We start from the raw sequence: 13,333 nt of genomic DNA, 5'->3' as shown, positions 1-13,333 counted from the left end.
TCTTTGAGCAGCGTTAATTGCCTCCTCGTTTTAGGGCTTTGTTCCTAACTCTCGCATAACAGTCCTTGGTGCCATCTCTTCCCCCAGACCACAGGCTTCCTGACAGTAGGAGTTCTTGGCTCTTTTTTTTTTTTTAAATTTTTATTTATTTATGATAGTCACAGAGAGAGAGAGAGAGAGAGAGGCAGAGACACAGGCAGAGGGAGAAGCAGGCTCCACGCACCGGGAGCCCGACGTGGGATTCGATCCCGGGTCTCCAGGATCGCGCCCTGGGCCAAAGGCAGGCGCCAAACCGCTGCGCCACCCAGGGATCCCCGGAGTTCTTGGCTCCTATTTGACTCCGCGTGCCCAGCAATCTGATACAGTGCCTGGCTCACAGGGGATGTTCCCGAGAAGCTTAGTAAATAGAATCTCAGGGAAAGGTTTACAGAAAGGTTACGGACTTGTCCCAAGTCGGGGCAGGAGAATTGGCAGAGCCCCGTCTCACACCTCCAGTGGGAACCCCTTAGAGCTCCAGGGTTTGCTTAAATGTCTCTCCTGTCCCTGAATGTTGCCGTTGCTGCGACGGCTGGAAGGGGATTCCCTGTACTCTCCATGGGAGAAAATGCCACCAGATACCAGACGAGCATCATCTTTGGAGACCCTTCCCTGAGCCTCCTTGAGCGGGAGAGATGCTCTTCTCCAAGCTTCCCTAGCCCCTGTGCATCTTATCAATCACCACACTCAACATGCTGCTGTTACTGTCTCTTTCTTTGTTTCCACTGCCTTTATTACTAATATTTTTAAAAAATGTTAAAAAAAGAAAAAAAATGGGGTATCTGGCTGGCTCAGTTGGAGGAGCATGTGACTCTTGATCTGAAGAGTATGTGACTCTTGATCTCAGGGTTGTGAACTCAAGCTTCGTGTTGGGTGTAGAGATTAACATAAAAATGAAAAATCTAGGGGTCCTGGGGTGGCCCAGTCGGTTTACTGTCTGCCTTTGCCTCAGGTCATGATCTCAGGGTCTGGATTGAGCCCCGTGTGGGGCTCTCTGCTCAGCAGGGAGTCTGCTTGTCCCTCTGCTTCTCCCCCCACTCATGCTCATACTCTCTCTCTTTCTCAAATAAAATCTTTTAAAAAAATGAAAACTCTAAAAAACAAAGAAACCTAACTCATTCTCAGTTTTCCAACAGCTCTCATCCTTCCCTCTGGCACACACAACTCCTGACCTGTTTTCTCAGGGCCAGTTCATAACTGAACCTGTTCACTGGGTCCCTCCCCTGCTTATCTCAGGGCCTGGTGCCGTAGTAGGTGCTCGGCAATTATTTGTACCACAAGCAGAGAGCAGGAGCATGAATCACATCTCCTTATCCCAAATCCCATTTTCCCCGCCATATTACAGGGCTCCATTAGACCCTTCCAAAATCGCTGCCATAGTCGGTTTTGTTTTGTTTTTTTTCCCCACTTTGTCTTGGCCATACTTGTTCTCTGTACAGTTGGCAGGTTCATGCCCTCACTCCCCTGGTGTGCACAGCCACAGGGTGTAGGCCTCCTCCCCTGGGATGGGCAAGGAACTCTTTGAACAGGCCTATCCCCCCTCTGGTCATCAGCTGTGTCAGCCTTTCACTTTTCTGAGTGTCCCTCATGGGCAGGAGACCAGGGGAGTACGTGGGCAGGCCTGGCCCTCTCCACTCTGTCTTGCTCTGCTTCCCCCTGGCCTAGGACTGGAGCCAGTTGTGGTAATCCACAGCGGGAGCCCCAGTTCTTCTGGCCCCTCTGACGTCAGCGCCCCTTGTGTGCAGCTGTTTCTGCTAATACAGATGCCATCTGGTCGGGGTGCTTGCTTCCCCTTTGCCCATTATTTCCATTTCCCTGTATCTCCTGCACTTTTTCTTCCAGTCACCTATTCATCCTATTCATCAATGTCCACTGCATTTTCTGGAAGGCCAAGTTCCCTGCGTAATTCACAGTCCAAACTCCAAAGGGGGACAAGTCCTGTTTATCCTTGTTCCACAGTCACGTGGCCTCTTTGGCCTCTGTCTTCTCATCTGAGAAATGGGAAGAATGATGCCTTCCTCCTAGGGCGCTGTGAGGTTGTGGGAAGAACTGAGAACAGGGCCCAGCATATTGTCAGTGCCCGAGGAATGATGAAATCTCTTCCTCTCTCTTTCTGCAGGGAGAGAGCCTCTGACAAGGCTGCACTCACAGTAAGCCACAAAGGGGCTCCTCAGCTCCAGGCTGGTGTGGCTGCCCATCCAGAGCCAACCTGGAGTGGGTCCAGCTCCGGCACCACGCAGGCTCAGGGCACAGGTGTTAGAGGAAGGGAAGGGAGCCAGGGCTGCTGCCTGAGCTACGGGGTAAAGCTTCTCCTGCTGTCTCTTGCAGAGATTTATTGCAGTGCTTTTCAGACTGTGGGATGTGAGCCATTGGTGGGTTTGTGAAATCCATTTAGTGCATTGTAATCAGCTTTTTTTTTTTTTAAAGAATTTATTCATTTATGAGAGACGAGAGAGGCAGAGACACAGGCAGAGGGAGAAGCAGGGTCCCTGCAGGGAGCTCGATGTGAGACTCGATCCCAGGACCCCAGGACCCTGAGCCATAGGCAGATGCTCAACCACTGAGCCACCCAGGCGTCCCTGTGATCAGCTTTAAAATAAACAAATGGAATTGAAAATGTCAGAGTACGTTGTATATTATAAGTATTATTTTGTGGAGCAGTTGTCAGTGTTAGGTCTATATCTGTGTGTCCTGGGTTGTGATGTAGAGCGTGTTTCTTACTGTGGGTCGTGGTCAGAGGGTTTGAAAGCTACTGATATACTGGAGAGTTACCAAACACCTGACACTGTGATAAGCACCCTACAGGTACCAATTTATTTAATCCTACAATCCTGTGAATCTCCATTTCGCAGATGGGGAAAATGAGGCATAGAGAGGTGAAGTAGCTTGTCCAGGGTCACCCAAATAGTAGGAGGTAGAAGCTTAGAAGTGCTCTATAGCCCCTAGCAAGGGGCTGATTGGATTCTAGACAGGTGCTCCCCCCGCTCCGCCCCCCGGACCAGCCAGCCAGTCTAGGCCATCCGACTGCAACTGTGGGGCTTGGACCCCCGGCAGGGTGGGCGGTGGGCAGCCGTGGTTTTCAGCAGCGGGCGTCAGCATCGGTGTCCACACGGTGGCAGTGTGGCTCTCACAGTGTCCCCAGCGGGCCAGGCAAGCTGGGCCCAGCCCTGGGGTGCCAGCTGCCTCGGGTCCACAGGGCAGGGACGGGTGTGGGAGGCAGATGCGTCTCAGTGACCTCGTGTCCGAGGATCTCATAGCCGGAGGGAGGCACTTTAGAAAAAAAACACCGCAAAGAGAGGTAGTGGGCCACAGTCTAAGCTCAGAGTGTTTCCAAGAGGTGTCTCTCCTAGAGTATGTGCTTTCAGTTTCCATTTTGATGGTAATTTTTTTTACATTTTATTTATTTATTTATGAGAGACACGCACAGAGACAGAGAGAGAGAGAGAGAGGCAGAGGAAGAAGCAGGCTCCATGCAGGGAGCCTGATGCAGGACTCAATCCTGGGTCTCCAGGATCAGGCCCTGGGCTGAAGGCAGCGCTAAACCGCTGAGCCACCCGGGCTACCCGATAATTTCTATTTTTAAAAAATTGTTTTTATGTGGGCAGTCTGGGTGGTTCAGCGGTTTAGCGCTTGCCTTTGGCCCAGGGTGTGATCCTGGAGACCTGGGATCGAGTCCCACGTTGGGCTCCCTGCAGGGAGCTTGCTTCTCCCTCTGCCTGTGTCTCTCATGAATGAATAAATAAAATAAAAAAAAATTGTTTTTATGCTTTTGCAGAACAATTAGAACTGTAATGTACATTTTGCAGTTCAAGAAGCCGGTTTCCTGTTCCGTTGTGATTCATGTTCTGTCGTGTTTCCAGCAATCACAAAATGTCTCCTCACTCCTTTCTGAAGGTGAAAACTTGACACCAGGGCAGCAACGAAACCCTTAACTCCCAGACTGGCCACTGCGCCTTCCTGGGATGGCGGGTCTGGGGTGCGGGGACTCTCGTGTAGGTGGGTGTACACTGTCGTCCCCACATGCCCACCCGGGTGCCCCCCTGTGGACACTTGCGGGCTGGGGTGCCAGGGCTTATTCCAGATCCCGCCCGCTGTTGGGGTGAGGCTCCTCACGTGCTCTTGCCCAGGCAGGTCTGGTGGCTCAGATTCTGCTGGTGTGTGTTAAACAACTCAGCTCTGCTGTGCCTCTATCTATAAATAAGAGTTAACATGTACAAAACTCTGGAAAGGTATCCTTTAGAATCAGCCTTTGGCCCTGTCATGGACTTTTCTTGGAGGTGCCAATCACAGACCCAAGCTGGAAATGTGGGCCCCAGGTGTGCTGGCATTAGATCGGTGGAGCCCAGGTTGGTGAACACACGTGAGCTTGGAGTCAGATGGACCTGGATAGAAATCCTGGCTCTGCCCCTTACACGCATTGTGATGTAACCCATGTAAGGCTTGGTTTCCTCATCTGTAAAATGGGGTCAGCAGTATGTACCTTAGGCACTGTTTATGGATGGCAAATCAAGTCTTAGAGAGGTCTTGTGACTTACCAAAGGCACACAGGTAGTTACAGGTGAGGGCAGGCTCACATCCAGATCTTCTGACCGTGTGTCCTGAGTTCTTGCTGCTGATTGCAAGGATGTGGTGAAGCTAGGTCTTAGGGTAAGTATATTTGTCTTTAGCTTGTGAAAGTGTCACTGACAAGAATTATAACAAGGTCCAGTGAATAAGAATGACTTTCGCTTCCTGAACCTTTGTTTGTTTTTTTTTTAAAGATTTTATTCATCGTTTTATTTTAGAGAGAAAGAGAGAGTGAGGGGAGGAGCAGAGAAAGAGGGACAAGCCGACTTCACACTGAGTGCTGAGCCCAATGTGGGGCCTGATCCTGCTACCCTGAGGTTGTGACCGGAGCCAAAAGTCAGACACCTAACCAACTGAGCCACCGGGACGCCCCTTGAGCCTTTGCTTTACATGTAAAATTGGACCAATAATAATACTCACCAATGTCTTCAGGTTATTGTGAAGTATTAAACAGGATAATGCAAGTAAAGGGCTCATAGTAAGTGCTCTTAGATTTCAATCTTGAAATTTATGGAGGGTTGCATTAAGGTCCAGCCTATGGTCTGTCTTTGTGAATGTGTACCCAGAAAAACTATCTATTCTATAGCTGCTGAGTGGTGTGTTCTATAAATGTCAATTAGGTCAAGGTGGCTGATAGAGTGTTGGTTAGCTTCTCTATGTCTTTACTGAGTGTTCTGCTAGCTGTTCTATTAATTGTCAAGAACAGGATGTTAAAGTCAGGTATGATTGTGAATTTACCCATTTCTCCCTTTAAATCTGTCTACTTTCTCTTCATTTATTTTGAAGCTTTGTTATTAGGCTCCTGCAGATTTAGGATTGTTGTGTCTTTCTGATATATTGACTGTTTCACTATTATGGAATGTCTCTCCTTAATGCCAGCTATGCTCTATGTGTTGAAGTTTACTTTATCTGCTATTTATTTATTTTTTTAAAAAGATTTTTATTTATTTATTCATAGACACAGAGAGAGAGGCAGAGACACAGGCAGAGGGAGAGGGAGAAGCAGGCTCCACACAGGGAGCCCGACGTGGGACTCGATCCCGGGTGCCAAACCACTGCGCCACCAGGGCTGCCCCTTTATCTGCTATTTAAAGAACCACTCCAACATTCTTAGGATTACTGGTTGTTTAATATATCTTATTTGATGCACTGTCAGCTTATCTGTGAATTTATATATAAGTGCATCTCTTATAGTGGCATATTGTTGAGTCTTGCTTTTTAAAAATTTTAAAAATTTTTAATTTTTTGCTTTTACTTTTTAAGGAGACTCCACACCCAACGTGGGGCTTGAACTTACAACCTTGCAATCAAGAGTCGCATGCTGGACTGATTGAACCAGCCAGGTGCCCCTGGGTGTCACTTTTTAATACATTTTTACAATCTCTGCCTTTTAATTGGAGTATTTAGTTCATTTACAATGAACATAATTATTGATATGTTTGGATTTAGATCTATTATGTGACTATTTGTTTTCTGTTTGTTCCATATGTCTTGTTCTTCTGATCTCCCTTTCCAGATTTTCTTTGGGTTAACTAAACATACATGTCTTAGAATTCATTTAGGGGATCCCTGGGTGTCTCAGCGGTTTAGTGCCTGCCTTCAGCCCAGGGCATGATCTTGGAGTCCGGGGATTGAGTCCTGCATCAGGCTCCCTGCATGGAGCATGCTTCTCCCTCTGCCTGTGTCTCTGCCTCTCTCTCTCTCTTTCTGTGTCTCTCATGAATAAATAAATGAAATCTTTTTTAAAAAAAGAATTCAATTTTAATCTATTTACTGATAAATCTATTTGCTTTTTTTTTTAAGTTGCTACGCTAGGGATTGCAGTACAAATCCTTTGCTTTCCACAATCAAACAGAATTTTTAAAAGATATTTTTATTTATTTATTCATGAGAGACACAGAGGAGAGAAGCAGAGACATAGGCAGAGGGAGAAACAAGCTACCTGTAGGGAGCCCGATGCGGGACTCAATCCCAGGACTCCGGGATCACACTCTGAGTCAAAAGCAGACACTCAACTGCTGAGCCACCCAGGCATCACTCAACTTAGAATTAATATTAATATTGTGCATGCAAAATAATGTAAGAATCTTGTAAGTGGGTACGTCCATTTGCCATCTCTTCCCATCTTTTATGCCATGTTGTCATATGCACTATATCTCTACACTAAGAATCCTATAATTCAGTGTTGATATTTTTGCTTTAAATTATTACTTACAGATGATATTAAGAGGAAAATGCAATCTTTCATATTTACTCTTTTTTATTTTTTTAATTAAAATTTTTTAAAAAGTAATCTCTACACCCAGTGTGGAGCTCAAATTCACAACACTGAGATCAAGAGTTGCATGCTACACCAGTTGAGCCAGCTGGGCACCCCTAATATTTACTCATATATCTGTCCTTTCCGGTGCTCTTCAGTTCTTCTTGAGGAGATCCAGGTTTTCATCTGATATCATTTCCTTTCAACCCAAAGAACTTGATTTAGTATTTCTTATAGTTCAGGCCTGCTGGAAATTGGTTCTCTTCATTTTAGTTTATCTAAAAATGTCTTTAATTTGCTTTAATTCTTGGAGAATATTTTTATTGGCTATGGAATTCTGGTTGATGTATTTTCTTCCCTTCCTGTTAGCATTTATTTTTTTTAAGACTTTATTTATTTATTTGACAGAGCACAGGCAGGGGAGCAGCGGAGGGAGAGGGAGAAGTAGGCTCCCCACTGAGCAGGGAACCTGATATGGGGCTCGGTTCCAGGACCTCGGGATCATGACCTGAGCATCATGACCTGAGCCGAAGGCAGATGCTTAACCCAGTGAGCCACTCAGTGTCCCTCTTATTAGCATTTAAAAAATGCCCTTCACTGTCTTCTGGCTTCCATAGTTTCCAATGAAATGTCACCAGTTCCCATGTGTATAATGTGTTGTTTTTCTTTAGCTGTTTTTAAAATCTTTTGTTTGTTTGTCTTTGGTTTTCAGCATTTATGTAATATGCTGGAGTACAGTTTTCTTTGTGTTTATCTTGCTTGGGGTCACTGAGATTCTGGAATCTAAATTTATGCATTTCATCAAATTTGGGGAAAATTCAGAACATCATTTATTAAAAAAAGTTTTCATTCCATTTTCTCTTTTCTCTCCTTCTGAAACTCTGATTACATACATATTAGAGCGTTTTATTTTGTCCTTTGATTACTTAAACTTGATTTCCCAATTCTCTTACTCTGTGTTCATCAGATTGGATTATTTCTTTTCCTTTTAAATATTTATTTAAGTAAGTTCTACACCCAACCTGGGGCTTAACTCATGACCCCGAGATGAAGAGTCACACACTTTTCCAAGTGAGCCAGCCAGGTGCCCCTAGATTGGATTATTTCTATTGATCTATCTTTACATTCATTGATAATTTCTTCTGTCATCTACAATATGCCATTAAAACTGTCAAGTGAGGGATCCCTGGGTTGCGCAGCAGTTTGGCGCCTGCCTTTGGCCCAGGGCGCGATCCTGGAGACCCGGGATCGAGTCCCACGTCGGGCTCCCGGTGCATGGAGCCTGCTTCTCCCTCTGCCTGTGTCTCTGCCTCTCTCTCTCTCTCTCTGTGACTATCATAAATAAATAAATAAAAAATTAAAAAAAACTGTCAAGTGAACTTCTGATTTCAGGTATTATATCTTTTTAGTTCTAGAATTTCCATTTTTTAAAAATAGTTTTTATTGGAATGCCTGGGTGGCTCAGTGGTTGAGTGTCTGCCTTCTTCTCAGGTCTTGATCCCAGGGTCCCGGGATCGAGTTCCACATCAGGCTCTCTGCATGGAGCCTGCTTCTCCCTCTTCCTGTATCTCTGACTCTCTCTGTGTGTCTCATGAATAAATAAATAAAATGTTTTAAAAAATATTTTTTATTTCTCTATTGAGATTTTCTATTTATTTACTCATTGTGAGCATTCTCTTATTTCCTTGAGGATATTTATATTAATTGCTTTAAAATCTTTTCTGATATACCCAGCATCTGGGTCAACCCCATGTCATTCTTCATTAGTTGCTTTTCCTCTTCAGTATAGGTCATATATTCCTATTTCTTTATATGTCTAATAATTTTGGATCATATCACATTGTGATTGAAATATTCATTGCAGATACTCTGGATTCTGTACATTTCTCCAAAGAATGTTGATTTTTTTTTGTTTTGTTTTAGTGGAAAGTTAACTTGGCTCAATTTAAACTCCCAACTCCCAGCTCTGTTTCTTTTGTGGTGTGCAGCACTGAACCCTGTTCATTTTTCTGCCTTAGCTGAGCTATTTATTTATTTATTTATTTATTTATTTATTTATTTATATATTTTTTTTACCTGAGCTATTTATAATTCACCCTACACATGGTTAGTTTAGGGGTTAGCCAGAGATTTGTACAGGGTTTACATGCAGAATTTGGGCCCCTTTTCTGTGTCTTCAGGTAATTTTTATTTTTTATTTTTTTCTTTTAGTAAACTCTACACCCAATGTGAGGCTCAAACTCATGACCCTGGGATCAAGAGTCACATGCTCTACTGACTGAACCAGCCAGGAGACCCCTTCAGGTAATATGCATATACTGGGATCCCTGGGTGGCTCAGTCAGTTAAGCATCTGACTCTTGATTTCAGCTCAGGTCATGATCTCAGGATGGTGAGATAAAACCCTGCATCAGGTTTTTTTTTTAAATTTTTTTAAACTTTTATTTATGATAGTCACACAGAGAGAGAGAGAGAGTGAGAGAGGCAGAGACACAGGCAGAGGGAGAAGCAGGCTCCATGCACTGGGAGCCCGACGTGGGATTCGATTCCGGGTCTCCAGGATCGCGCCCCGGGCCAAAGGCGGGCGCCCAGCCGCTGCGCCACCCAGGGATCCCCTGCATCAGGTTTTTATCTGCATCAGTATACCCAAAGCCTCCTTCATCTGCTTCCCCTCCCTGTTCATACTCTCTCTCTCTTTAAACAAACAAACAGGGGGGATCCCTGGGTGGCGCAGCGGTTTGGCGCCTGCCTTTGGCCCAGGGCGCGATCCTGGAGACCAGGGATCGAATCCCACGTCGGGCTCCCGGTGCATGGAGCCTGCTTCTCCCTCTGCCTGTGTCTTTGCCTCTCTCTCTCTCTCTCTCTCTCTCTCTCTCTCTCTCTCTATCATAAATAAATAAAAATTTATAAAAAAAAATAAACAAACAAACAGGGGCACCTGGGTGACCGCACCTGGGTGACCGCACCTGGTGACTCAGTGGTTGAGCGTCTGCCTTTGGCTCAGGGCATGATCTCAGATTGGGCTCCCTGCAGGCTCCCTGCTTCTCCCTCTGCCTATGTCTCTGCCTCTCTCCTGTGTGTCTCTCATGAATAAATAAATAAATAAAATCTTAAAAAAAAAAACCCAAACAAACAAACAAACAAACATCCATATGTTGGGGCATCTACATCCACACTGGGTGTAGAGATTGCTTAAAAAGTAAAACCTTAAAAAATAAAAGAAAATAGGGATCCCTGGGTGGCGCAGCGGTTTGGCGCCTGCCTTTGGCCCAGGGCGCGATCCTGGAGATCCGGGATCAAATCCCACATCGGGCTCCCGGTGCATGGAGCCTGCTTCTCCCTCTGCCTGTGTCTCTGCCTCTCTCTCTCTCTCTGTGACTATCCTAAGTAAATAAAAATAAAAAAAAAAATAAAAGAAAATATTCATATATTATCCAGAGTTGTTGTCTGTGAGAGGATTTGGTCCAATCAGGGATATTTCACCATTATCAGAAGTGAAGCATAAGTGCTTAGAAATGTTTGCTATTATTATGAACATAATGCTTTTTTTCTTTAAAGATTTTATTTATTTATTTATTTATTTATTTATTTATTTATTTATTTATTTGAGAGAGAGAGGGAGAGAGCCAGGGAGGGGCAGAGGGAGAAGCAGACTCCCTGCTGAGCAGGGAGCCCAACACAGGGCTTGATCTCAGAACCCTGGGATCGTCTCCTGAGTCAAAGGCAGATGCTTAACTGAGCCACCCAGGTGCCCCTATTAACATAATTTTTCAATATTTTCTGAGTAGCCCAGAAACTTACCACATGAAGAATGTACTCAGTTGTTCTATGAGACAGTAATTATTCAGCTCTGTGACACAAGAAGCAGAAGTTGGGGTCAGGTCAGGTTTCATGTCCCTTATTTTTATTTTCCGTTCACTTTTACACACATGATCTATATCACCACTATTTTATGTTTTCTGAAACTCAAAATTCCTGGAGCACAGTTATTTCTTTCTTGGAACATGGTTCGAACTATTTTTATGTTTAGAAAAATGGTTTTCTTTGTTTAGAGCTTTCCTTAAGCTTTCCAACTAGATCCAAGTTGAAATTGGCCTTGGAAAGCTGACCCCAAGTCTAGGAGTCATAAGCTAAGAAGAAACAGGGGCACCCAAGGTGGCTAAGTTGGCTAAATGTCCAACTCTTGATTTCCACTCAGGTCATGATCTCAGGGCTGTGAGATCGACCCTTGCCTCAGGTTCCATGCTCAGCCTGGAGTCTGCTTGAGATTCTCTCTCTCTTTCTCCCTGCCTCTCACCTTGCTCTCACTCTCTCTCAAATAAATAAATAAATAAATAAATAAATAAATAAATAAATAACATCTAAAAAAAAAAGTAGGAAGAAACAGCTGTTCTGGGTGAGTTAAGACGTTTAGGAGCCTACACAGTTGGCATACATAGCTTCCCCCAAGGAACGGGTTACCTGTCTGTAAAGATGACTCAGATTATTCTCAAAGGAATCAGTAACAGCTTCTAAGGAAGTCATTTTGTTTCTATTCTAGAGGCCAGGGCTTGGTCCAGCTGTTCTTATCCAACACAAAGATTCACTGAGGTATATGTAAGGGAAAGAGCCCACTGTTATGGGTTAAATGTTGTCTCCCCAAATTTGTATGTTGAAGCCTTGATCCCCAATGTGATGGTGTTTGGAGGTGAGGCCTTTGAAGAATAATTAAATTTAGATGAATCTTGAGGGTAGGGCCCCCATGATGGGACTGATGTCCTTACAAGAAGAGGAAGTGCAGTCTATTAGCCGTGTGAGGTTATGAGAAGGTAGCAAAAAGGTGTCCATCTGCAAGCCAGAAAGAGAGCTCTCCCCAGGAACTGAAGCTGTCAGCTTTTTTTTTTTAATTTTTATTTATTTATGATAGTCACACAGAGAGAGAGAGAGAGGCAGAGATATAGGCAGAGGGAGAAGCAGGCTCCATGCACCGGGAGCCCGATGTGGGATTCGATCCCGGGTCTCCAGGATCGCGCCCTGGGCCAAAGGCAGGCGCTAAACCGCTGCGCCACCCAGGGATCCGCTGTCAGCTTTTTGACCTTGGACTTTCCAATCTCTATAAGTATGAAACCTAAATATCTTTTGTTTAAGCTACTCAGTCTGTGATATTTTGTTACAGTGTCCTGAGCTAAGACACTTACCAAGAGTTAAAAAAAATATATATATATATATGCACATACATATATATACACACAATATATATGTATACATATTACAAATATATGTTATTATATATTAAATAAAGAAACAAATAAATAAATAAATATTTTTTTGAGCCAGGATACAGTGCTATAAAAATAGCTGTTGGAGGGGTGCCTGGGTGGCTCAGTTGGTTGAGGTCTGACTTCAGCTCAGGTCATGATCCCAGAGTCCTAGGATGGAGCCCTGCATTGTGCTCCACGTCATCAGGGAGTCTGCTTCTCCTTCTCCCTTTGCTTCTCCCCCCCACTCACGCTCTCTTTGTCTCTCAGATAAATGAAAAAAATCTTGAAAATAAAAGAAAGATTCTTTCTCTCCCTCTCCCTCTGCACCTCCCCCTGTAAAGAAAAAACAAAAGCAGAAACAAAAATAGTAGCTGGAGTTAGTAAAAATCCTAACTCTAACCATGTTTTTGACCAGAAGATTTTCAAGTAGGTTATTTAACCTTTCTAAACCTTGTTTCTTTAGATATGTAGAATGAGTATAAAGTTGAAATCTTATACAATTGTAAGCATTAAAATGCAAACATTCTTGGCACGTAGTAGGCATACACTAAAGGATGCTTTTGTCTATGAGAAACAGAATGCCTACCCAAAAGTGGCTTATATTTGAGGTTTAGGACCTTATAAAATGAGTAGTCTGAAGGTAGGTAGTTTCAGGGTGATTAATTCAGGGTTCAGTGATGTTAGGGCTCTAGGTCTGCTTTTCTGCAACTTTCTTGGCTCCTCCCACCTCCACGATCACTGGATGGGTTTCATGGCTGCAAGCATCATATCTTCCCATCAGATCCTCCCAAAGCAAGTAGATTTTCTCGTCCCACATTATGTGTCTTTTAAAAATCAGGCAGGGGGCTGCCGGGGTCGGTGAAGGATCTCAAGATGGCTGGGCGAAAACTTGCTCTAAAAACCATTGAATGGGTAGCTTTTGGGGAGATCATACCCCGAAACCAGAAGGCCATTGCCAACTCCCTGAAATCCTGGAATGAGATGCTTACCTCCAGGTCGGCTACTCTTCCTGAGAAACCACCTGCTATCGACTGGGCTTACTACAAGGCCAATGTGGCAGAGGCTGGCTTGGTAGATGACTTTGAGAAGAAGTTTAATGCCCTGAAGTTCCTGTGCCAGAGGATAAATACACTGTCCAGGTGGATGCTGAGGAAAAAGAAGATGTGAAAAGCTGTGCTGAGTTTTTGTCCCTCTCAAAGGCCAGGATTGAAGAATATGAAAAAGCTGGAGAA

This window comes from Nyctereutes procyonoides, unplaced genomic scaffold (assembly GCF_905146905.1).
Source record: "Nyctereutes procyonoides isolate TBG_1078 unplaced genomic scaffold, NYPRO_anot_genome, whole genome shotgun sequence".
Classification (NCBI taxonomy): Eukaryota; Metazoa; Chordata; class Mammalia; order Carnivora; family Canidae; genus Nyctereutes; species Nyctereutes procyonoides.
This window is presented reverse-complemented; position numbering follows the sequence as displayed.